The sequence below is a fragment of the Haliotis asinina genome, chromosome 12 (genome assembly GCF_037392515.1).
Source record: "Haliotis asinina isolate JCU_RB_2024 chromosome 12, JCU_Hal_asi_v2, whole genome shotgun sequence".
NCBI lineage: Eukaryota > Metazoa > Mollusca > Gastropoda > Lepetellida > Haliotidae > Haliotis > Haliotis asinina.
This window is the reverse complement of record NC_090291.1, coordinates 38,610,453-38,637,764: the sequence shown is the minus strand read 5'-3', so window position 1 is coordinate 38,637,764 and position 27,312 is coordinate 38,610,453. Positions and strand designations below refer to the sequence as shown.

At 39.6% G+C, this 27,312-nt stretch overlaps 2 pseudogenes; one reads left to right on the top strand and one right to left on the bottom strand.

Moving 5' to 3' along the window:
* Positions 1 to 27,312, top strand: part of LOC137257496 (uncharacterized) — a 70,352-nt pseudogene that overhangs the window by 10,634 nt on the left and 32,406 nt on the right.
* On the bottom strand, positions 1,183 to 25,870 carry LOC137257706 (uncharacterized; annotated as a pseudogene).

The following is a 27,312-nucleotide window of genomic DNA, read 5'->3' as shown; positions in this document are numbered from 1 at the left end:
AAATGACCACCCAGGATTTTGAGTGTGTTTTTTTTTCTTTAGATAGAATTTATGGGCATTTCACTATCTTTTCAGGTGGCTCATTTAGTGTCTAATTCAGGGTTCCATTGGCACATTGATCAAACTGTCTATATATCTTACTATTTGTCTTATTTATAGATAACACGCTTTAACTCAACACACCACAAATATTAAACAAAATGTTATTCCATCCAACCACGAATTTGAGATATCTCTCTACCTTGTAGTTTTGTCATTGACTGCTGGCGTAATTATTTCATTTGGGTCAATAATTTTCTTTCTGGCATGTTGTATGTTTAGTAACCTGTTCGGTGACAATTTGCTCACTGTTCTTGTGTTTCTCGCGTTCTCATTTTCGTGGAGTTTGTCGGTTTTCGGTTCTTGTAAGGGTATCCCGGCCCTTCATTGTCTTTGCATATCCTCCCGCTCCTCATGCCTGTTGTTTTGTCTTTGCATATCCTCATGTTCCTACTTCCTGTTGTTCTGTAGGGAGTCTTCGTATTGGCAAACCCATGTGATTAAACAGTATATCAAACCAATAATTTATATGGAGGTGAAATCGTGTATGCGGCTCATGCCGGTTTTACCTTTGACCTCTGTAATACACTGGTAGGTTTACTGTTCTTCATCAACATGATATATTTTCTACATTCATTGTTCTCGCAATACAATAATTCATTGTTCTCGCAATACAATAATTCATTGTTCTTTCAATACAATAACAGGAGTGCTAATACAGTATCTGAGAATATGTGCCTGCTGGGTTGTTTCAGGCAAAAATGAGCACATGTTAATGCTAGTGGGATGTCACAGGTACACGCCGGTGGTTTTGCACGTCTATGGCAATAAGTGAACTCATCTACTGGTGCCTTAGACCTAAAACAGAATTCACCTCTTGAATTAATTTTTTTCCCGTGGAAAATGCCCCGATGACAGCTCCATGGCTAATATCGTACAACCATCCCGGAGGTACAAAGTTTGGTTGAAGCATATTTTTTATAATTTCTCCTGATGATTCAATCAGACTATTGCAAAGCAAAGTAGTGCTCTTTTATAAATGTGTTGCTTATCCACGCATGATATTAAGGGTTTCATCGGACACATTAAGCACTTTTAGAGTTGTGCATCAATTGTGTGTTTAACATTGAAGGTCCGAGTGAATTAGACTGAAATTTCCATTAAACCTACAGTGAAGTTCTTTACATCAAGGCGATAGGGCTGTACACCCTTTCGTCTCTCAGGAAACCTGACAATGGTAAGACCATCCACCACAAGCTGAAAAGTGAAAAACAGGTGTCATTACACAATGGCAGGATCGTCATCGAACATTTTTTATATTTTCTTTAAACTGGTGATTTGTTTCCTTTTAGGCTTCCTCCTATGAGCATTTGAGAAAACGCAAACAAAATCTAAAACGAACTAGGTTGTCATATATATGTTAAAACTAGTAATGAAATCTAAATGGATCTACATCGATATCTTCTCGAGTACCAAATACCAACAGAAGCCACCGCCATACCAACAGCTCCTAAATATATTAACAAACACCTTAAATACAAATAACATATCATATTTTCAATCTCTTTCTCTCGCTTGCAGTCTAACATAACTCTCATGTAAACATCCACTTTAATTGGAAGAAATGAGTGAGTGAGTTAATATTTTGCGTCACCCCTAAACTATTATTTCAGCCATCTCATGCATATCAATAAAATATAAATTTAAAACGTAGAAACGTGTCCCAACTCTTAATTTCAAGCAAGTGTGCTATCATAAACATGGCCGATCACCATACGAGGGACCATGGGGACATGAAGAACAATACTTTTCCTTAAGTCTTTTGAGGATACAGCCACTAACGTCCTCAGCTGATCATCTAAACTACCATGTATCAAAGCATACATATTATTTATCTAGGAATTCTATTTCCTTTAAAAAACATTAATTATCTTGACCATGCAAGATATATTTAAGAATATATGTTGAAAGGTGAGGATCCTCCCTCTTTGCATCATGTGTAATGATAGAATCTCGGTCAAGCATGACCTTCTTGACTGTATGGATTTTTCAGTCATATTGGATAAATATTTCCAAACAGATAGATAATGATCTTTCAATAATTTAATGATCATTTGGAAATTGATTTTCTAAAACAATTTTAAATTGTTTTATAATTAGTAAATGATTGAATTAGTAACTTTCAAGTCTTGTCAGCAGTCTAAGTTAACTTATCCTCAGTACTTTTCGTTACACTCCACCACTGAGTCTAACAAAACCTTATGGGAGGTCGCGTCAGGTAACCTTTGAGATTGACCAACCAGAAGACAGCTTACCAAATCGCGAAAGTGGACATTCGCACATACCTTTTGAACTTTTACTTGAACTTTTACTTTTACTGTTTGAACTTGAGTGTTGTCAGTAAAAGGTACAAGCATTGTCATCAAAAGCCCTGTGTTTTATGCGGATTTTCGTTTATTGTCAGTGGCTAGCAAATTTTGTTTAGTCCCGCCAAACCCTAAACGGTAGCCGTTGTCTGATTGGCCCCCTTCTCGCGTTTGATTGGACGGTCACAGGTCGCTCAAAGGTTACCTGACGCGACCTCCCATAAGGTTTTGTTAGACTCAGTGGTGGAGTGTAACGAAAAGTACTGAGGTTAAGTTTACTTAGACTGGTCAGACAGAGAAGGTATGCAAGTCCCATTTCATTCAAAGATTTCATACTACATGCTTTTAGAAGTAGAATGTGTTCTTTAAACGTTGGCCAAACTGGAATTCAATCTCCAACGACTGATGTTGGAATGAAATGAGTGAGTGAGTTACAATTCGGAGTCACAAAGGCAAAGAACAATTAAATTAATGCATAATTAGTGGTAAGTTCTAAAACATGTCAGCGAAGGACAGTAAAGACCTAGATTGGCACTGGTTCGATGTTAAAACTTGTAGTTTGATCTAAAACAGATTAGCTTTAGATGACAAGACAAGGTAAAAACGGGCTATTTATTACCAACACCTGAAGGTAGATCACCATACCAGGAACAATGGGGACTTACAGTACATGCTTCCTGCCTGTCAGAGTTTTGCTGTTCAGCATATTTATAACTATATCTGTGGTCGTCTAGTGTTTTTACTGTCATTGTCAGTTTTTTCCCGTCACGAATGATAAAACAACAATGGCGCAACTTACCTTATATACGCCATCAGACAGAGATATTTGGATCTCAGCCTGCTTTCCGACAGTTACCGGCAGTGGCCGTAACACGTGAATGCCGAAACGATTGCGAAACTTTATTAATTACTGTTACATTTTCCAAAGACGGAAAGTTAAACCTGAAATCCGAATGAAATGTCAAATCTTCACCAGCCCACAGATTCAAGGAACACCTGTAACAAACAAAAACATCATTAAAAAGTATGTGGACAAGGTAATTTTTATCATCGATTTTCCTGTTTGTCTGCTTTGATGGCTAACAGGGGCTGACTTTTCTCTGGCGTTGAAGTTTTACAAATATGTTTATTATATTTAAGTTTAAGACCAAAGCTTATAGTTTGAGAAGAAACAATTTACAATGTAGTCATACGTCCCGTCAGTTACAGTTACAGTTCAGTTACAGCAAAGATATTTCACCTCATAACTTGAGTGTTGTCAGTAAAGGGTACAAGCATTGTAACTAAGGGAACATAATCTCCCGCTGCAAAGTATCAAATGTTTCTTCAAAAGTAATGAAAGTGAAGCTCGTAATATAATATGTTAGATCTCAATAAAAGCATTTCCAGTCAACCTCTCTTGATATCTTGCTCTGTAAGTAAGTTCTGTATTTTCAAGACTCATTTTGACCTTGATGTGAATGTCTTCGTGCATGAAGTATGCAAACATATTAATAAAGAAATTGGTTACTGAAAAATATTCACGGTAAGTTATGAAAATCTATGAAGAAAATCCAGAGAAATGTTCTTGAGATATCTCGCGGACATTTTAACATGCAGTTTAGCACGCTGAAAACTTCAGTGTCGCCATGACTTTGAAAATGTAACTGAAGGTCATCAAAATCGACTGGACCCCGCGCCTTCCCTAGATAACGCTTGATGAGGAATATGAAGAAAATCCAGTGAATGGTTCTTGAGATATCTCGCTTACAAGGAAACCGTTAAAGTCCCCTTATGACATTGAAATGAAGCTCAAGGTCACCCAACCTGACTGAGACCTTTCTTTTACTGTGATCAAACCTAGGTACCAGATATAAAAAGAATCTAGTCAACGGTTCTTAAGATATTCCAACTCGTACGGACGGGCGGAGCGGGGGGAAATAAGTTAGTAAATGCAAAAGATCAATACTCCAGTTAAATAAATGAAATGAAACCAATAAAAACAGTATTTCAATTTGAAAGTGAAAGGGGTCATGCAAGGTCTTTTCTCCACCCTTACTCCTCAAGGTAAAGTGAACACGAAGGGGTTATCGAAACGATTTAAGCCTAGAATACCTCTGCCATGCACTTCATAAAGATGACTGTGTATTGAAGAATGGTTTATATCATCCACATAAACGTAACAGTGGCCGTTAAGTTTTGCAGTCACGTGACACCCAACCACATGTACCCCTACTGAAACGGTGGAAATGGATACGTTTGAGTGCAGCGCAGTAGTGAAGTTTTTGGTCCTCGGGGCTATGCGACGAAGCACACTGAAGAGCGATTGATTGCTGTACCAGTACTGAGTGTCACTGGGTACTCGTGCTGCTGTATGGCGACTGTTGGTACTTACTGACTCCAGTCATATACGCGAAGGCAAAAGAAAGGGTGATCAACACATTTGTTTCTGTAAATGAGAAACTTTAAATAACACATTGTATTATTCTCAATCCATAACCCACACAGTTCTTTTTATTCGCATGCGTCTTTCAAGTAGTCCATGGAAAAGTTCCCTTTGAAAAGTGTGTCTCTAAACCTCGATTCATTGTCATCGAAATCATTGTTTAGGCGTCGACGGGTCCGAAAAATCACAAATTTGCTTACAATTTCCTATGCCAAGGCTAAATGAAAATGACTGATGGCGAGCAACTGGAAGTGTATGGTGTTCCATTCGCAATCCCATTGGAAATGATTTTCTTGCAATATTTAATAAGTCTTATTATAAAGACAGCAGTTGTTAGTTATCACTTGAAGTTCCTCACACTAACGTTTACCTTTGAGTATATCTATCATATTGCCATTGTTTTTGGACAGTCATCGAATTTGAACTGCATTTGAACCGTTTTTATAGCAATCCCTTTGCTGTGGTGTGAACTGAACTTAAGTGGTCTTCACTAACGGTTGTTAATGGCATCACATTTCTTTGGTTTTTGATGAACACGTTTGTTATTACCTTCGTTTCTCAGTGTGCAAGAATATGTGAGTGAGTTACGATTTAACGTCACATCATCAATATTTCAGGCATATCGTGACGAGAACATATTTGAGATTGAAATGAAATATGTGGATCATAAACAAACCTGTCAACAAAGGACAGTAAAACATCGAGAATATCACAATTACAGGTAAAACTAGTAGGGAAAATTACAGCAATATATGGCCAATACGATATAAAACTCGCTATAGATCGCCAACAACTGAAGGTTGAACACCATACTATGGTCCATAGGTCTACTTCCATATTCGAACGTTCAAAGTACACACACTGACACACACACACACACACACACACACACACACACACACACACACACACACACACACACACACACACACACACACACTCTCTCTCTCTCTCTCTCTCTCTCTCTCTCTCTTACACACACATACACACACACACAGACACACACTCTCACAGACAGACATACATACATCTCTTACGCACAGATACACATATACTCACACACATACACCGACACACACTCTCTCTCACACAAACACACGCACACACATGCACACACTCACACACATACTATGTAAAAGTACACAGTTCGTCACTTGTCCAGACTTCCTCTCGTGTCTTAAGGCTTTTAAATATACTCAGTCCAAATGAAAACGCACCACTCACGAAATCTGGAATAGCTCCACGGATTGATATGTTAAGTATATACTTATGATGCATTTGAGACAATGAATGATTAAAGAAGACATGTAAACATCATTAAATTTCATTCACGATAATGTTAATCCGCGAGAGAGGCTTAACTGTTGTAGGGGTCAAACACGAAAGTCAATAACGGGTGTGACCGCCGTTTGCATTGACACATGCGGTGCATCTTCGTCGCATGGAGTTGATCAGTCTCTGGATAGTGCTTTGAGGGATAGCATTCCACTCCCGAACAAGGGCAACCTCAAGTTCTCGGATGTTGTCCATCTGGCGTTGACGTGAAAGACGTCGTCAATTTCATCCCATAAGTGCTCGATAGTGGAGAGGTCGGGTGACAGAGCTGGCCACTGATGCACGGGGATGTTCTGTTGTGCAAGGTACTGCAGGAGGCCCTTGCAGTGTGTGTCCTAGCGTTGTCCTGTTGGAACGTGTGGACATCGTGGTGTTGGTTGAAGAACGGCACGACATGGTTCTGCTGCACCTGGTCCCGGTAGTAGACGGCGTTCACCCTTCCTCTGCATATATGGAGAGGGGTTCTGTGGCAGTAGCTTAATCCACCCCACACCATAACGCTTCCACTACCCCCAACGGTCCGTCTGAACGACACAATCGACGTCATAACCTTCACCACGTCTCCGCCAAACACGTACACGGCCATCTGCGTTCCGTAAGTGAAATCGTGACTCGTCAGAAAAGATGACCCCGTCCCATTGTCGTAGTCGCCAATTCTGGTGCCTGTTTGCCCACTGTAGACGCTGGTTTCGGTGACGATCCGTCAATATGGGGCCGAAATGAGGACGTCGTGCGCACGCAGGCCTGCAGCACGCAGACGGTTCCTTACGGTGTAGAGGTAAATGAATCCACCTCGTCCTTGAACTTGAGCAGCCGTTTTTGTCGTTGGTAGTCCTGACGTGCCGTTGTCACACGTTGTTGACCCGGTCGAGGACGGTCCCGAGTGCTCCCCGTTTGCAGAAACCTTTAATGGAGTCTTGCGAACGTTGTGTGTGCGCAGTGTAGTCGTCTTGCAAACGTCCCCGGTGCTGGCGCCATTTTGAAGCGTGCCTATGGCACGTTCCCGTTCAGGGGCTGTAAGTCGCGGCATCGTGTCGACGTTTCACAAGTGTCAGTGAAGAAGTGAAATTTTATTCGGAATCACATGCTTTTAAAGGCAGTGTGTGCACAAATTCAGCGTGAAATTCATTTTTCCCGTGTTGTGCGTGCAAAATGTTGCTTTTTTGCGAAAAATTGCCTAGCGTTACAGTTAACATGAAATTCTCGCATTTCGTGCACCTGGCATGTTGGGTGACGTCACTGTAGTGCTGTTGTTGTATAAAAATTACATTGAAGTTCATTTGAACTTAAAAACTGACTTTTTTCAAGTGGTGCGTTTTCATGTGTTCTCAGTATAGAAGACATCCACGTTTAATTGGATTTTTAAAATTATTTAAGGTTCTTGTAATAGCCATTACGACATTGGTTTTTGTTGGTTACCCAGCCATGTTAGAATTCCCGATAACACTGTGGCCAGGGCTGCAGCTAAAGCAGCACTCATCAGATCTGTGACACCTCTTGTACTTCCTGTGCCAATTACAAGTGAGTGAATTTAGTTTTACGCAGCACTCAGCAATATTCCAGCTATATGGCGGCGGTCTGTGAATAATCGAGTCTGGAACAGACAATCCAGTGATCAACAACATGATCATCGATCTGCGCAATTGGGAACCGATGACATGCGTCAACCAAGTCAGCGAGCCTGACCACCCGATGCCGTTGGTCGTCTCTTACGATTAGCATAGTCGTATTTATGGCAAGCATGAGTTGCTTAAGGTCTATTCTACCCCGGGACCTTCACGGTTCTGTACCGATTACAAACTGATAATCAAAAGTGTACTTGAACGAAAACGAAGTATGACACTCAAGTGAGTATAAATAGAGCGAGAACTCTGGCAATACAAAATTTCACACTCGCTTCGTCGTATGGCACACATGCTCTTGGAATTATCGCTATTTATGCAACGATGATGATTCTTAACATACTCATGTATATTTATTGAAAGGTGAAGATCCTCCAATATATATTTATTGAAAGGTGAAGATCCTCCAGTATATATATATATATTGGAGGATCTTCACCTTTCAATAAATATACATGAGTATATTTATTTATTTCAGTTGTGAACAAATCACGGTCAAGCATGTTCGGCTTGACTTTACTGATTTTCTATCACAAGGGAGTAATATTTCAGTATAAAACAATGAAGCATATTTTTAAGAGAAACACAGTTTTCAGAAATGAACCAAAATATTAAAACAAATAGAAAATAAAACAATATTGTTTAGATGTAATCTTGAGCAACAAACATTCAACAATTAGACCTTCACGCTTTTTCTTTTGTAAAATGGAGCTCACGAAACGGACACATCATAGATTAAATGAACTACTGTCTGACGCAGCACATCTCATTCATTGTAAGCAGTTGATAAGGAGCCCTCCTTACCTCGTAGTTGTGTTCGGAGTAGCCAGGGCAAGAACATCGAACTTGTTTTGCGGCCCACATGGCAGATAATACTGCCTTTTCGTCCTCTACAACAAATCCAAATATCGGTATCAACTATATACACATATCACAAATACGTCATCCTTTCTTAGCAACCCTTAACTAGGGTCAGTTGCACACAGTATAGACGATACAGGTAATGATTTATCAAGGATAAGCTTGACTGTGATTCTTTCATCACCTCTCAAAAGGGTATTCATGAGTATATCTCGTATGGCCAATACGACATCGCCGCATGATGACCTCTTCAAATCTGGACTGATAACCCAAGTGGGTATACCCAATGTAAGGTTTTATTGCATGTAATTTATTTACACCCACTTTGGTGTCCCACTTCCTTTGCATCAGATCACGGATATACGACCTAATTGTATCTTTATAGTCAGAGTATGGAACAAGAAGTGGTGTCACAGATTTGTTGAGTGCTGCCTTGGCAGCAAGATCAGCCATTGTGTTACCAGAAATGCCTACGTGGCTTGGTAACCAACAAAAGACGATGTCGTATTAACAAGATCATTGTAAAATTCAATTATTTCTTAAAGTGGATGTTTACATGACAGGTTTTTAATTGCCTTGAGGCGAGAGTCTGAATAGATTATATTTATGTCTAGGATGTCTTTCAATATATTTAAGAGCCGTTAATATAGTGTTGGCTTCCGCTGTAAAAATAGAACTGTTATCCGGTAATCTGAAAGATATTGTTCTGGATCCAATGACAGTGGCACAAGCAACTGCGTCACCATCCTTGGACCCATCTGTAAATAAATATTTGTATGTACCATAGTTACTTTTTAATTGATTATATTCTTGTTTATATTGCAATTCATTTGTTTCCGATTTTTTGTACCTTGTCAGTGTTGGGTCAACTTCGGGTCTAACTAACTGCCAAGGAGGAGAGGAAAGCACACGGGAAGGAGATATATTGGCTAGCTCAACGCTGCCAGCAGAAAGAACAGGTTTCACTCTTAGTCCCAGAGGCGGAACAAGAGACGACTTTTTAATGTATAGATCCTCATAACGAGGATTAAAAACACAGTTAAAGGCAGGATTGGCCTCATTAGAATACAGTTTTTGTTATGTATTGTAAGGGGAGTTTTATACGTCGTTGACGAAGAGATAGCTCATCGGCTTTGACGTAAAGACTGTCAATAGGAGAAGTCTTAGACCTTTATGGTGGATAGAGTCAAGTATTTTGAGGTTGCTTTTACAGGCTCCCCCATAAGCGATGCAGCCGTAATCAAGTTTCGAACGGATGAGAGATCTGTATAGGTGGAGTCGGGTAGTTTGGTCTCCTCCCCACTTAGAATTTGAAACGACTTTTAACAGATCAAGTACCTTAAGGCATTTAGTTTTAAGAGATTTAATGAGGGGTAGAAAAGTTAGATGTGCGTCGAAAATAAGACCCAAGAACTTGGCCTCCTTTACTACTTTGATGGGAGTGCCATTTAAAAATAATTCTGGATCTTTATGCGGTTTATACTTTCTGCAGAAATTCAAACAATTTGTTTTGGTTATAGAAAATTTAAAACCGTTTTTAAGTGACATTTTTTCAACATTATTGAGACATATTTGTAATTGCCTCTCTATTGTATACATATTTCTACCTCTGCAAGAAACATTGAAATCATTCACAAATAGTGATCCGTGTACTGAATCACTTAAAACCTTAGCAAGGTTATTGATTTTAATACTTAATAAAGTCACAGACAAAATCCTGCCTTGTGGAACACTCTGATCTTGGTGAAAGTAGTCTGAGAGTTTTGATCCCATACGTACTTGAAACTGTTTGTCAGTTAAAAATTAGATATAGATTTTGGCAAGCGACCTCTCACCCCAAAAGAATGTAAATCTTTCAAAATGCCATGCTTCCAAGTAGTATCATATGCTTTTACAAGAGCAAAAAAGATTGATACTGCATGTTGTTTTTGATGAAAGAATTGTTAACAAATGATTCCAAACGAACCAGGTGGTCAGTTGTTCTTTGGTTTTTACGGAAACCACATATATCAGTGATCAGATTGTTGGTTTCCAAACACCAAACTAAGCGATTATTTACCATTCGCTCCATGGTTTTTCAAACGCAGCTAGTTAAGGAAATAGGTCGATAATTTGATGGATCTGTATGATCCCTGCCAGGCTTTGGAATAGGAACAACTATGGCTTTTCGCCATGAAGGGGGAAAATGTTGCGTTATCCAAATATGGTCAAAGTGCCAAGTAACGTTTCGAGATATGATTCAGGCAAGTGTTTCAAGAGTTGGTTATGGATATCATCAGATCCTGTTGCAATATCTTGAGCCTGTGATAGCGCAGTATGAAGTTCATGTAATGAAAATACCTCATTGTAATCTTCACCATTATCAGATTTGAAATCCACTGTTTTCTTTTTGTTTTGTTGTGTTTGATAAGTCTGAAATTTTGGATGATAATTTGAAGAGGACGAATGTTTAGCCAAAGTTTCACCCAACTTGTTTGCAACATCAGGTTTTTCAGTTAGTATGTTTTGACCATTTTTGAGATGCTGAATACTACTGGATTTGGAACCCTTTCCTTTAATTTTTCTATCCTATTCCTACCATTGACATAGGAGTATGGGAATATATTTTGGAAACGTAATTTTGCCTCGTGTGACGTTTAATGTTCTTAGACGTTCGTCGAGCTTTAGTGTAACTGATTTGTACGTTATTTAAGTTATGTACAGAGGGGTGAAAGCAAAAATATTTCTCTGCTTTCCTCCTCTTTTTCCTAGCCTGTTTGCATTCATCATTAAAACATGGTTTACGGATATGCGGGTTTACAGAGGACTTAGTGAATAGTTTCACCAGCTATACGTTTTAGTTTGTCCGAGAACATTTTAACTGGATCAGGTACATCCATGAAAAGGTCTGATTTAAGTTCTTCAAGGGAGGTGGCCTGAAATATGCACCTATTGACCTTTGAAAAATTATATCTTCTTACAGGCAGAGCATCGGAAACGTTAATTGCTGTAAGTACTGTTGGAATATGGTCACTACCACAAAGATCATTAAGGACTGACTATTCAAATTCATTATAAAGGTTTGAATCAGTGAGTGACAGGTCTAAAGAAGAATATGTTCCCGTTGCAGGATGTAAATATGTGTCAGAGACGTCATTGAATATACATAAATTATTATTAGATATAAACTCTTCAAGAACTTTCCCTTTACCGTGGGTATCAGGACTTCCCCATAATGGGTTATGTCCACTGAGATGGAACAAAGAGTAAGGGTTAAATGTAAAGTAAGACGAACAGCAACAGCTTGAAGATTGGTATTAAGAGGAACAGGGCTATGAATAATACCATGTCTCACTAATATGGAAGATCAACCAATGGCTTTGTCACCAGGGGGTGAACAAGAATTATAAGAATGGTATCTACGCAATTCGAACATATAATTTTGTTTCAAGTACATTTCTTGAAAACTAAATGCTGATGGTTTAAAGTCCTGTGCTAGTAATTGTACTTCATTAAAATTGGTCCTAAGTCCTCTGCAATTCCATTGGATTAAGGTGTTATTGTTCCTTTAACAGCAGGTGGAAGCACCGGGGACCCCTTCCGAGGCGAACTGCTTCTATTTCGTGCATGGGGATGAGGAGAGACGTCCATGTCTTCCAAAAGTAGAAACTAGTTATAGATTTGTACCAGATCATGTGATCCCTTTTTCACTTGATCAGATTTTTGTCTGTCATCTACTTTTTTACAAGGATTTTTCACAACAGGATATATTGTTTGTGATTCAGTCTGACAAGCTGATGTTGCATGGTGTTTACCAACAGTAGAATCTGATGTAATTAAAGTGTATTTGTCAGCTGTAACCCAGGTGACACCTGATGACCGAGGAGAGGCTACATTAACTAAACGTTTTGCCTTATGATAAGTGACATTCTTTTGGATTTTGATTTTGACAATTTCATATTCACGTTTCCAGATATGACATGACTTTGACGAAGACATATGATCTCCAAGACAGTTTACACATTCTGGAGAAGACGAACAGTCAGAACCTTCATGATCATCTTCACCACATCTATAGCATGTTGCACGATTCCTGCAGGATTGGGCACCGTGACCAAACGTTTGACACGTGTAACAACGAAGTGGGTTTCGAATATACTCCTCCACTTCGATGTTACAATATCCAGCTTTTATATACTTTGGGTGTTGGGGTTGTGAAAAAGAAATTAAGTAAGTGTTTGTATTTAAAGTTTCTCCATTTTTCTTAAACGTGAATCGTTTAACATGAGTGACTCCTTGGTTTTGAAGTTCAGTAACGATTTCTTTTTCACTCATGTGGGCAAGCCAGCGGTCTCTTTCTCTCAAGATGCCTTTGCTACTGTTCAGAGACTTGTGTGGAGAAACCGAAACCTCAGTATTTGCAAGCTGATTTGTGGCTATGAAGGTAGCTGATTGTTTTGCCGTTTTACACTCAATAAGGAGAAACCCTGATCTATTTATTCTAACAGCTTGGACATCACCAACAAGTCCATAAATTGCTTGTGATGTGGCAAACGGATTTAGTTTTGGTGGTTCACCGTCAGTAGAAGATACAACCAACAGTCTACTCCATGTATCTGGATGTCTGTTTGTTGTACTGTCCTCATCAGAGGACAAACACTCATCTAGTGCTCGTTTATGTTTTTTTTGGTTGAGCCATGGTTAATAATAGAAAGTTCACCATCCCAGCTCCCCACCCTCCGCCGAGTATCACAGGGACAATGCTATACACCAGTGGGTCTCCGGCTGGCAGCACCAAGGATACTGAAATGGTATACTCCAGCAGAAAATTAATAGAAAATTAATTGATCCACCAGATTGGCCACCATGAGCCACCGCCCTCTGGGCATAAGACTCTAGACAAAGTTCATAACATCAGTTTTCAAATCTAAAAGTGCTATGTGAGTAAAGAGCGAAGACCAAAATTGAAACAATACAAAATCAAAATTGTGCAATTACATGAATAATCCACGCACAGGGCTTGGCATGACCAGCCGATTGGTCGAACCGGGCCCATTCGCCCATCCGTCTAGACCATTGCCAAAGTGGTGTATTGAGCATCAGGAACACGGTCGAAGGTATCTATTGCCCTCAACCTTTAGGATCCTTTTCTCCACCGACACAGGGCCGGAACGCGCGGTAAATGGGTTGGTGGACCAAATAACCCCCGGGTCCACAACGGGGGTGAACGGTGCTTAGCGTTACCCAGCCACAAGGAGGTGGCAGTTCACGGGTGCCCATGAAGGCAAGAAAGAGAGTCTGAATAGATTATATGTTTATATTTGGGGTGTCTTTCAATATGTAAGAGCTGTTAATATGGCGTTTGCTTCAGCTGTAAAAATAGAGCTGCCATCCTGTAATCTGGAAGAGATTGTTTTGGACCCAATGGCACAAGCCACAGCACCACCATCCTTGGATCCATCTCTCAATAAGGATTTATTTGTATTGTATTTACTTTTTAATTGATTAAATTATTGTTTATATTGTAATTTTTGACTTTTTAAATGTTGTCAGTGTAAGGTCAACTTGTGGCCTCACCAACTGCCAAGGAGGAGAAGAAAGTAAACGAGAAGGAGCTACATTTTCTAGCTCAATGTCAGCAGCAGGAAGGAAAGGTTTCGTTCTCATGCCAAGAGGCGGAACAAGAGAAGACTTCTTGTTATACAGATCCTCATACAAGGGATTAAAGACACAGTTATATGCAGGGTTTGATTTGTTGGAATATAATTTTGTTATATACTGTAAAGTTAATATTTATATGGCGTTGATTAAGAGATGGCTCATCAGCCTCGACATAGAGGCTGACGAAAGGTGATGTTCGAAAGGAGCCAAGGCAAAGTCTGAGACCTTGATGGTGAACAGAATCTAAAAGTTTTAGGTTGCTCTTGCAGGTTCCATCATATACAGATGAGCCATAATCAAGTTTTGAATGGATCAGTGATCGATAAAGTTGCAGGAGGGTAGCTTGATCCCGTCCCCACTTAGAATTTGAAACGACTTTCAACCAGTCGAGTGCCTGCAGGCATTTAGTTTTGAGGGATTTGATATGTGGTATAAACGTTAAATGTCTGTCAAAATTTAAACCCAAGAACTTGGCCTCCTTAAATGGGAGTTCCATTTAGAAACAGTTCAGGGTCTTTATTCGGTTTATATTTTCTGGAAAATGTATACAATTAGTGTTGGTTTTAGAAAATTATCAAGACACCATTTACTTATCTTGTTTAAACACAACTGCAGTTGCCGTTCAATAGTATGGATATTTTGACCACGACAAGATATTAAAATCATCCGCAAATGACGATCCATCAGTTGAATCATTTAAAACTTTTGGGGGACACCCTAATCCTTATTATAATGGTCAGACAGAGTAGAGCCCACTCGGGCTTGAAATTGCCTATCTCTTAAAAACGGAGGTATAAAAAGAAGTAAACGACCCCTCAACACCAAATCATGTAAATCCTTCAAAATGCCATATTTCCAGGTGGTATCATACGCTTTCTCGAGATCAAAGAACATCGATTCTACACGTTGCTTATTTATTATTGCATTTTTAACAATTAATGTTTAATCGTACCAAATGATCAGTGGTACTACGATTCTTCCTGAAACCACACTGAATATTTGTTTAAAGGTTATTGGTTTCAAGATATCAAGTTAATCTATTGTTTACCATTCGTTCCATGGTTTTACATACACAATTCGTTAAAGAGAGTGGTCTGTAATTCGATGGATCAGTATGATCCCGACCAGGAGTTGGAATAGGGACTATAACGCCACGAAGCTGGGAAATTCCCTGTTGTCCATATTGTATGAAAAATATTCAAATGTTCCCAAACATGATTCAAGTAAATGCTTCAAGAGTTGATAGTGTATATTATCAGCCCCTGCTGCTTGCTGCTTGAGCTGGCTAAGGGCGGCTCATGTAGTGAAAATAGTTCATTGTAGTCTTCACCATTCTCTGAGTTAGAATTAATTGTTTTTCTCTCCTGTTGTTTCTGATGGTTCTGAAACTCCGGAGCATAGCTGGATGAAGAGGAATGCTTGGATCATGTTCCACACCTTTGACAACGATGTGCGCGAATTAATGTTAGAAACATTGTTTCGCCAAGATTTACGCTTATTTTGCTTAAAGGTCACATGCAACGAAAACATCAAACATAATTAAAACACAATTATCACTTACTCATGACATATAATATACATTGCTGCTTGTAAAGAAAAGAAATAAACAAAATTATAAGCGTACAATCGCGATTCAAAAGTGCAAAATTTTGAACTTGGTCTTACTTTCCTCGAAACGAAGCCCTCGGGAGACCGAACCCAGTCATAGTGGGTGGTGTGCACTCAAGTGTAACGACGGCTTCCGATTTGCTGTTATATTTGCTGATACGCTGAGCTCATCAATACACGATCTGTTTCATGGGCATTTTACAAGTATGGCGAGTCACAAGAAAGTAAGATTCTTTATGGATAACAACTTATTTTATTGTACTTGATGCGTCGTTTCAGTATGGATTGATATACCGTTATCAAACAAAATCATATACACTAGAAGAAGTTGTTATTCATAAATAATGTATATAGAGATGATGGGTTTTGTAATACATGTTCTCTGAATTTCCGTTCGATCTGATAAAAAATCATCTGAGTAGAGATGGTGAACTACTGCTTGGCCGGAAACTGTCATTCGTCCAAGTACGACGCAGGACTTGAAACTGACAAGAGTTTGCACCAGTTTCCGTCAGATACAGTCATCCGAGGTGTAGTTTGTTTGCAACCCATAGACATAAAAACATGTCCTGTGTACAAGCATCACACCTGCCTAATTACATAATGTGGCACAGACGGGACTCGGGTGCACGAGTCATAAATCATTTTATGGCGTACAGCCTGATAGGTGGTAAGTTCAAATTGCACGTGGTCAATGATTGAAGCTGTGTATTGGATACTGTGTTTAGCAGACAGGCAGGCAGACATATAGGTGTCAATAAACCAGACACTGAGCTTTCTCTGTGACAGAGGCTGCTCAACACGTTTTTTTCATGTAACGAGTAGATTATGTATGTACTTGTTTGTGTACACAACCAAGACTAGACTACTGCTCACGTCCTCATACTCCCAGCATGCATACTGTTTCAAGCTCCACGAACCTATTCATTCCGCATGCGTTACGGGCGCAGTGCAGCACAGCTCTTGAAACCAGTCCTGAGTAAACCGTGGTTTACGAATATGTGGAATTGCAGAGGACGTAGGTATAATTTCACCAGCAATATTCTTCAGTTTATCAGAAAATAACTGAATTGGATCCTGAGCAGTGTAAAAATTTCAGATTTCAAGTTGTCAGTACACAGTGTTTGAAATAATGGCCAATTGGCCTTACTAGAATTTCACCTTGTTGCAGGTGGATCATCAGTCGGATTTATAGCAGAAACTATTGTGGGGAAATGGTCACTTCCCCACAGGTCATCAAATTCGTCATAAATATTGGGATCTGTAAGAGACAGATCAAGTGCAGAATAAGTTCCAAAACCAGGGTGTAAATAAGTGGCTGATCCATCATTAAATATGAATAAATTATTATTATTAGAAATGAAATCTTCGAGGATTTTGCCTTTATTGTTAGTATCAGTACCTCCCCACAAAGGGTTGTGTCCGTTAAGATCACCCATGATAATACAGGGTTTTGGAAGCTGATTGTAGAGATCCTGAAGATCGTGCTGCTGAAGAGCCAAAGATGGAGAAATGTACAGTGAACAGAGTGTAAATGTTATTTGTAAAGAAAGGTGGCCAGCAACTTCCTGAAGATTGCTTTGAAGAGGAACAGGACTATGAATCACACCCTGCCTCACCAAACTGGAAGCGCCACCACTGGCTTTCTCACCTGGAGGTCAAAACGAATGAAATGAATTGTACTGATGAAGATCCAATTTTTCTGTATTTTCCAGGTATGTCTTCTGTAAACTAAGGGCGGATGCTTTAAATTCATGAGATAATAATTGTAGATCATTAAAATTGGTCTTAAGGCCTCTGCAATTTCATTGTATTAGTTTAGGATTTTGTCTCATGGTGGTTGTATTGGGGACCTCTCATGAGAACTCCTAAGCTTGTTTTTTGGAAGGTGGAATTACCTCCATCTCCAGGGGTTCAAAGGAGTTGTGAACCTCTACTGTAACAGGCGTCTCTACAATGTTTGGAATTTTTGGATGCTTGTTTGCGATCTAGTCGTTTCTGGCAAGCTTTCAACATTTCAACATTTTCATGAAGATTAACAGTTTTCAGAGCAACCGTTTGATTTGATTGGCTGACGGTCTGAGATGCTGATATCACAGTACTCTGGCTATCATAAGTAGTTTGCACAGATTGGTTGTTTGGATTTAGTCCAAGTCAAATCAGTTTGGCATGAAACCGACACTGATGAGGGTTTTCTGGAGACAGCAGCTGAATAACTGATTGTCGAAGATGACTTCGACTGCAAGTGATGTAGTTATTTTTTGGCCTCAGAAACTTTCATATTTCAACTTTAGGATTTTTGATTGGATCTGCCATTCAGGGCAGGATTTTGATGATGAAATATGATCACCGTTGCAGTTTACACATTAAGGATCTTGAAGCATCTTCATGATCCTCACTGCAACGGTGACAACGATGAACATTTCGGCGGGATTTTGAGCGATGTCCAAACTTCTGACATGTATAACATCGGAGTGGAGTTGGGATATACACCTCCACCCCGATATTGAAATAATCAGCTTATATCGATTTAGGGACTGTGCTCAGTGAAGAAGTAAACAAATAATTGTTGCTTGGAACAGTTCTACCATCTTGTTTCGTGACTTTGAAACGCTTTACGGACGTGACATTTTGATCTTTAAGTTCTTCAACGATTTCCTCTACTGACATGTCCGACAAACAACGGACTCTGTCTCGAATAATTCCCCTAATCGAATTGAGATTGAGTGTTTCATGTTCGGTGACATTTTGCAAACTGGTGTTGTTGCAATAGATTAATTGACTGCCGTCTCCTTGCACATTCTACCATCACTGAGACATGAAACGTTTTTTTTTACTTCTCCACATATAGATTGGATTGTCTTGGAAATCAAAAAAGGATTTAATTTGAGGGGTTCACCATTTGTAGCCTCAATGACTATAAATTTTGACCAATTGTCCTATTGTTTGGGAACTGAAATATCTTCAGCCTCCAGACACCTTTTCTTGTCATTTCTAGCGGAACCAGAATGTAGTTGATTCATGATGTATTTGAGATGTTCAGCACCCTTGCTCCCCACCCGCCACCGAGTGTCAACAAGGACAGTGTCAATCTGCAGCGGATCTCCAGCATGCAAACACCTGGGATACAAGGGTTAATGCCGTGAATACGAAATAAAAAGCTATATGTGTCAACCAAATATAATGCCAGATTGGTTCGGCTCTTAACAGAAACTTGGGGACATACAGAATTTAGAGCTCGACATCATCAGATTGGCCCTTGAACCACCTCTTTCTAGCACAAGACTCTAGGCAAACGAATATACAAACATTCATTTCACAAATGCACAATAATATGCAAATGGCGCAATAAGAATGTTGTCCATGCGCAGGACATGGTGTGACCAGCCGATTGATAGAACCGGGCTAGTTCTACCACCCGTCTAGGTGAAGTCAGGGCCAAAGTGGTGTGTTAGGCAACAGGAACACGGTTCCATGCCCCTATTGCCCTCAACCACCAGGATCCCCTCCTCCACCGACACAGGGCCGCAACCCACGGCAAACGGGCTGGTGGACCAAATATTTCCCCGGGTCCACAACAGGGGTGTTGGCAAGCTCTTTGCATTACCCAGCATCCACCACGAGGAGGTGGCTCGCCACGGGTGCCAGAGTTGCTTTAAAACTAGAATTAGTTCCAGTGTTGCTTAGAGTTGTTCTGAGGTCAGTGATTTTGGATTGGTGTGTGATTACGCCTGTAAAATCAGTTTGGGGCATTAAACCATGAAAGCATATTACTAGGATTACAAAGCATATGGGCTTTGATGACACGTATTCTCCTGAAATATTTGAAAACAATTCTATGCCAGAAGTTGACTGTAATGATTGTAATGGTCGTATAGCTGTTGTTCACATTGAAGTTATTATAGCGGTTCAGTATGATGATTCTTCTTCTCTTCCTTTGTGAGTACTTCTAATATAGTTTCCAACACGGCATCAAACATGACCAAAACTCAAAAGCACAAAAGATTCCCCATGGAAATTTTCAGACCCTTCACTGAAGCTGAGGTTCTGAAAGCCAACTGTTTGCACTCTGGATTTGATTCAGACGAAGTTCTTAAACTGTACTGATGTGTTTTAACTGTCATTACCCAGATTATCAACCTAAGTTTACAAGCAGGTAAAGTGCCGGACACTTTCAAGTCTGCCGTGGTCACGTCATTGTTGAAAAGGTCTAAAGTCTAAATTGGACCCTTGTTTGCTGCTGAATTACCAGGCAGTGCCCATTGTATCATTCATTTCTAAACCTCTTGAGAAAGTAGTTAAACTCAGAGGCTACTTCTAAGCAGACGATTCCCAGCCGTTGAAAGGTCTTCCACATGATCCTATGTTACAACAAACAGTTGTACAGGACATGGAGTCATCCATTCAAGATGTCAAAACCGTAATGGCACGTAGCAAACTACAGTTGAACGATGAAACGACAGACGTTATAGTCATCGGATCATCGTCTAGACTCCAAAAGCTCTGCGTCGATCATCTATGTGTGGGGACAGCTGACATCAAATTCTCATCGGTTCTGAGAAACCCGAGTGTTCAACTTGTTTCCAACCTCACTATGACAGATCACATGAACTATCTATGTCATATCCGTGATTTTAAATCAATGAATAGTGATTCGCTCTGTTCGCTACCTTTTGACTGTTGACGCTACATCATTTCTCGTGAGATCACTCATACTTTCGAAATTGGACTATTGCAATAGTATCCTCGTCTCCATATCACCAGCACTGAGATCATTATACAACTATACAAACTTATTCATCATCAAGCTCCCAGCTATCTCAACGAACTCGTTGCTGCTTCAGTTGTTGCCATATTATCGTATGACAACCGTTAGATCAAGATCATTGCAAACCGCTGCTGCACCAAATGGAATCAAACCTCAGGACCGTCCAAATACTTGATGCACATAAAGCAAGCCTAAAAACGTATTTCTCTGAATGTGTGTGCGCCTGTGCGTGCGTGCGTGCGTGCGTGCGTGCGTGTTGAGCAGAAAACTCAAAGGATTTAAAGGCAAACGAAAACAAGGCCAAAGGACTGAAGGAATCCCCCTGAAATATTCCCCTTCAGGTTGGATTAGATTATTATGGCGGCATAAGTCAGATATCATTGTAGCAAATACTCTTAAAAGCGTACGGGATCTTCATTATTTTTATTTACTATTAAAAATATTTAGGAGATTTATCAGAGTCAACCAATGTTGATATGATATTATTTAATGTTTTGAGAGTGCAACACCATTTGCTCTTCCTTACAACCATACTTATTTGGAATGTAGTCGCTTATGAAACATGATTGGTGTATGGCATGTAATTTGTATGTGTATGATTTTCATTTTAAAACAAATGACTAGAAACAAACATTAACAAATGTGGGATGCATAATGTCAAAATTAATGTTCTAAGTGATTTCTCCACCTTCTTGAAAAATAGTCAAAATCCAGAATGGGACCCGATGGCTACTGCCTTGTGCACATGTGTTTAGGGGTTTTAATAAAGGGAAATGGTGGTGCGTTAATGAGATGTCTGTCCTTGAAACGTTTGTTAACGTTTACACTTCCTATCCAAATTGAAAGTTCAGTATCCCCTACCTTTTTGAAGGGTATATTTCATGCGGATGTTATCAACTGGACATCATTTCTTAATCTAACATGATCTCTCTCCTCTTTCGATTAAGATGGAAAATGAGGAACTGGGACCTCATATTCACAGGGTTCCAGTGTAATGGTCGTAAGCCATAATTTTAGTATCAGGGTAACATTCTTAACATAAGAGCAATCAAAGGGAGATCCTGTGTTATCAACGTTCGATAAAGAAGGAAAATGAGGACCTCATACTCACAGGGTTCCTCCATCTGAACTTTCTGCAGAGTCTAGTGACTTTCTCCCACTCTCCAGAGGCTTGACAGACACTGGTGATTTTCTTATGACAGGCAGTGTAATCCTTTTCACACGCATATGTTGCCACAGCCCCCATGTAATGTCCATCATAAGTCACGCTGGCAAAGGCCACATGAGGAGGATGTCCACAGCCTGTGAATTCTGTATAGAAAACCACATTCATCATCTGATTACAAAGATTTGCTTCTAAAACCGAAACAAATTAAAAGTCCCAGCACCAGTTACCAATTGGTTTAACACTAGCATGCTGTAATAAAGTGAATTACTACAGAAAACAGGCTGACAGCAACTAAAGAACCATACCAGGGACCATGGGAATTTAAAATAGTTTTGCCTCCTACGCGGACCCCAGCTAGATTTACACCATCCTTTCAGGTGTTATTTGGCGATTATTTGAAATTTAGCCAAACATTCAAAGAAGAAAGAGGCTCCTATTACAAAAGATGGTAGATATAAAGAATATACCGTGCATGAAATAGGGAACAACATTTTTTGTACTTATCCGTCGAGTGGACAAGTGCAGGTCCAGGGTAGAATAGGCTTTCAACAACCCATGCTTGCCATAAGAGGCGACTGACGGGATCGAGTGGTCAGGCTCGCTGACTTGGTTGACACATGTCGTCGGTTCCCGGTTGCGCAGATCGATGCTCATGTTGTTGATCACTGGATTGTCTGGTCCAGACCCGATTATTTACAGACCGCCGCCATATAGCTGGAATACTGCTGAGTGCGGCGTAAAACTAAACTAACTCACTCACCGTCGAGTGAGTAAGGAGTGAGTTAAAATCATCGCATCAGTAATATTACAGCCAGACAGCGGTAACAACAAAGTAATTAATTTAAAATAGTTGTCGACAAAGGAGAGTAAAACAAACTAGACTATCACAGATAGTTACTTAAAACTAGTAATGAAATTTAAAATACTTTAACTATAGAGGACGATACAATATAAAGAAGGGCTACAGATGGCAAACAATCGATTTTACCCCTGAAGGCTCAGCCACCATCAATCTATCCTAATACATATATCTTAGCAAGTCATAAGATACATCACTTTTTACATGTAGTTACCCTCTAGTAACCAACACTACTTCTAGTTATCAACAATTATGAAACTCTCTATTTAGTACAGTTTTGGTCAAACTAAGACAAGGACGTGTCGATTTCCAAGGTTTGCTCAATTGTTTACGATATTTCGGTTGTATCACCTGTGATACAATGTATATTTGCGTTTTGAGCAAATGGTGTATCACCAGTGACGCATAGTTTACCTTAGCTTTAAATGCCACTCACCTATCTAATAACAACAAAAACACTGGTAGAAGATTGATTTTGTTTATAATGTTGTCATTTCTTGTGGAATTAACACAAACATTTTCACTCTTGAAACAATGAGCAGTTTGAAAAATAACATCCAGCATTTTTTTTTTATGAAAGGCGAACTGTAAATCATTTCATGGGATACATAATAGGCCCAGAAACACAAACAGGTTCTTGGGATGACGTATAAGAGTCACAGAACACTGAAACAGGGTCTTTGGGTCAATTAGAGGCAGTCAAATTACTTGCACGGGTGGAACTGTGCAAAACAGTTCCTCTTTTTGACAAAGCACGCATACTCCTTGCATTTAGAACACATAACATCTGTTCATCATCACTGTTCCAGCGTAAAGGATTCCTCTCTAGTTAGGCTGTTCAACCAAATCGAGAGACGTGTGCAAGTTTCCTGCAAAGACCTTGTAGTTAAGATCTTCAGGAACAGCTGAGTCATAACCACCTCACCAGTAATGCCGTAACCACCAGAGTCTCCTTGGTAAACCTCAAACTCAGACAACATTCAGAAAGTCCCAGCTCAGGCCCACATCTTGAAACCCCACTTGTGAGGTTGTTCCTATGTACTATTTTACAGAGGATTTCCCTTTGAGCATGATCATAACTTCATCCACAGCACTATTATCCTCTTTTGGGATCTCTTTACATCTCTCTTTTAAACCATCCAGCCACGGTCGCAACTTCACAGATTGTCACGCTCATATTTAGCTGTGACACTATCGTTATCTGTCATCTGAAGGGAGGAAAGAAGCTTCTGAAACCTGTTCCTTGACATGAGATCTGCTACCAGTGGATATCTGGTTTCCACAGCCCAATATGCCTGCACTGAATGGGCAACGAGTAAACCTATATATACGCAGATATATTCCAATCAGCATGGAATTTCGCTTGATGTTGTATTGACAGAGATGCCCTCTTCCTGTAACGAGTAAAGATTGGTTTGAAGCATGATTGTTGTCAATCATTGCATCAGTGATCATAACAGCAAAATTTTCAATGGGTTCCTTGACACGTATTTCTCTTGGAGGCTCTTCAACACTTCCTTTAAAGGTAGAGTCTGGAGGAAAAAATTTTCCGTTTTCCCAAAACGGGGTATCTATCATCTGAGAAATCAGCTCATCTTCCTCTGCTACCTTTTGCTCCTGTGCTGCTTTGTATCGCTCTTGAAGATTAGCAATAGTTATGTCATCATCTGAGTCATCATCAGAGTCCTCCTTATCTTAGCTAACGGAAGGTCATCATTGTCAGATGAATCACCAGTAGCAAACGTCGGTGTAGTATGAAGCTTCCGGTTCTGTTCTTCTTCTGGGTGACATCAACCTCATCTTCCGACTCACTTTCAGATGTTGGAACATACTCATCAGAGGATGTTTCACAGTCGCTTTTACTTAGTTCATCTTCAAGGATATTCTCCATTATCTGTAGAAAATACTAATTTATATGCCTCGCACAATTTGTTCTGTATCAATTCATTAAATAACATTTTATCACTGTAAGTTGTTATTGAAAGCTATATTACATAAGCAAGAAAATCTTGGATTCATGAAATACCCAGAATGTATCATCGGCGATACACAAAAAACATAGCCTGTCCCATTGTATCACTGGTGATACATACAAAATTTTATTTAATTATATGGCACAACATGCAGTTATTCCATCAAAATAATTATGTCTGCTCATTTAAGTGACTAATGAAAATAATACTTCACATACAAATTAAAGCTACCTTTTGCTGGATGGAGATGGATAGACTTCACACCTTTTTGGGCACCAGGGGCACATGTCAAGATGACCAAAACAGGAAGTACCAACTTTTATACAAAATCGGGATTGGACAACAAAACAAAATATGATCTGTTTGTGAAACTACGGAAATATTTGTTGACATGTCATATGCTTATTTCTCTAATTCATGTGAACTTAGGCTGGAATATTGCTGAGTGCGGCGTAAAACTAAACTCACTTTCTCAAATATGTCGTACGTAATGCTATCATGTGTATATGTTATGTTACAATACAATTGTACAGGGTACTACATACCTGGAACACAAGTTGCACGATATCGATCTACTTTACACCTGGTGGTAACTGGACAAGACATCACAACACAAGGACCAGAGAGAGCCTAGGAGTGTAGCACAGAATTACATACGAGTAAGTGTTGAGTGAAATCGGACCTAAATACGTTATTTGCGATCATAAAGGATTGAAACTATTAACGCCTTCGGACTACATGACTAGATATTTAAACATTCGTTTCGTCCAGGAACCTTTGTAGAACAGAACAGAGGACTATTTGCATTACATCGCAGTTACCTATGTATCAATTAATGCATAACTGAATAAGCGTGGCCTTACATTGCTATTAGCAAATCTGTTACGAATGCTTTAAATGGTGAGGTACTTTGTGGTTAGCTACAAGTGAGCTATGCCGACATGACATGTTGAAAAACTGAACTGAAGCTCAGTGTTCGCCAAGTAAAGTGAAACAGTGACATACCTTGGTCCAGGGTAGGATATCACTGAAGTCGAACCCAGTTCTTGAGGAAATGCTTACTTGAGCACTGTTGTTGCTGTTCAGAAAACATGTCCCTGTCTTGCGTTCAAAAGCAAAGGAGAAACAAACAGAGGACGTAAGGCATTCAGCCGCACAGTCATATAGACAAGGACTTTCGAACTTTCTGAACATCTGGTGTTCCATGTACTTGCCATCTTGTATTGTAGCACTGGAGCAGTCCTGGCTAATTACAAAGCCAATTAAGAAAAGGAGAAACAAAACTTCAGCAGAGATATACGCCAAAGCCATTCTTCAAGTGGACGACTCTCTTGATATGTCTGTGGATCCCTCTTTCTCTATCTATGCAGGCTCTCTAAATACTTCACATACAATAAAATAATATTCCATAAACGACTGAATGGTTTCAAATGAAAACCTCTACATTGTAATGGAAATACCCCAGGGAGTCTGGCATCCTGGCATCTACATCAAGTACAATAAACAACATAATAAATATGAACTAACTGATACTCCGTTAGGTATCTAGGACGCGCCAGTATGCAGTTCATATAATTCAATGTATCCTTCGGAATATCAAGCAAGTACATCAGTTAACATGAGAAAGGTCAGGTCTCCTATTTACAAAAAGAATTTTAGAAGATAAATTACATTAATTCATTATTCACTTAAAGCAGCTTTGTGTTTTTGACAGAGACAGAGTAAATTTTACATATTTTCTATAAAAGGAAGAAACAAAGAACAGGATCTTTTCAGGATGTCTCCTTGGAGATATCGGGTAAGTACATTGATTTGTGTGTCACTATGTACCTATGACAAGTCTCTTATTATGAGTGATCTTATGCAGCACCTTGAAAAGGTAGCAATCAACTAAATAAAATACAACGTTCGGTTAAATCGACTTGACTGCCATCAAGATTTATGAACCCGTGAAGGTCCTGGGGTAGAATAGGCCTTCAGCAACCCATGTTTGCCATAAAAGGCGACTATGCTTGTCGTAAGAGGCGACAAACGGGATCGGGTGGTCAGGCCCGCTGACTTGGTTGACACATGCCATTGGTTCCCAATTGCGCACGTCGATGCTCATGTTGTTGATCACTGGATTGTCTGGTCCAGACTCGATTATTTACAGACCGCCGCCATATAGCTGGAATATTGCTGAGTGCTAAACACACTCACTCACTCCAGATTTATGCGATGTCGAACTGCAAGTACGCTCATGGATACTGAAAACGTACTTTTTTAAAATCTGGGAATTTCTCTCTCATGCTTCACCCTCAGTTTGAGGTACATTGAACAGTTTAATATTGTTTTGCTTTCATTGCTTTTCATCAAGTCCTCAATGAGTTGGTCATTTTCATTTTGGTCAATGCCACATTCGGAAACAACAACCTGTGATATGTCGTCTTTTACGTTTCCTCTTAGAGATTTAATACACTCATTAACAGGTCTTTAATGTTTCCTTTTCTGGGCGTATCCTGCATTTCAGCATTTATTTCAGCCAAGTCTGTTTTATGGCGGTATGGCTAATGAGAGAGAAAGCACAGGTAATAAGACGTGTAATTCCACTCTCTGACATCAGTACGTCACGCATCATGCGATTTCACCTTTGACCCCTCACAGGTGAA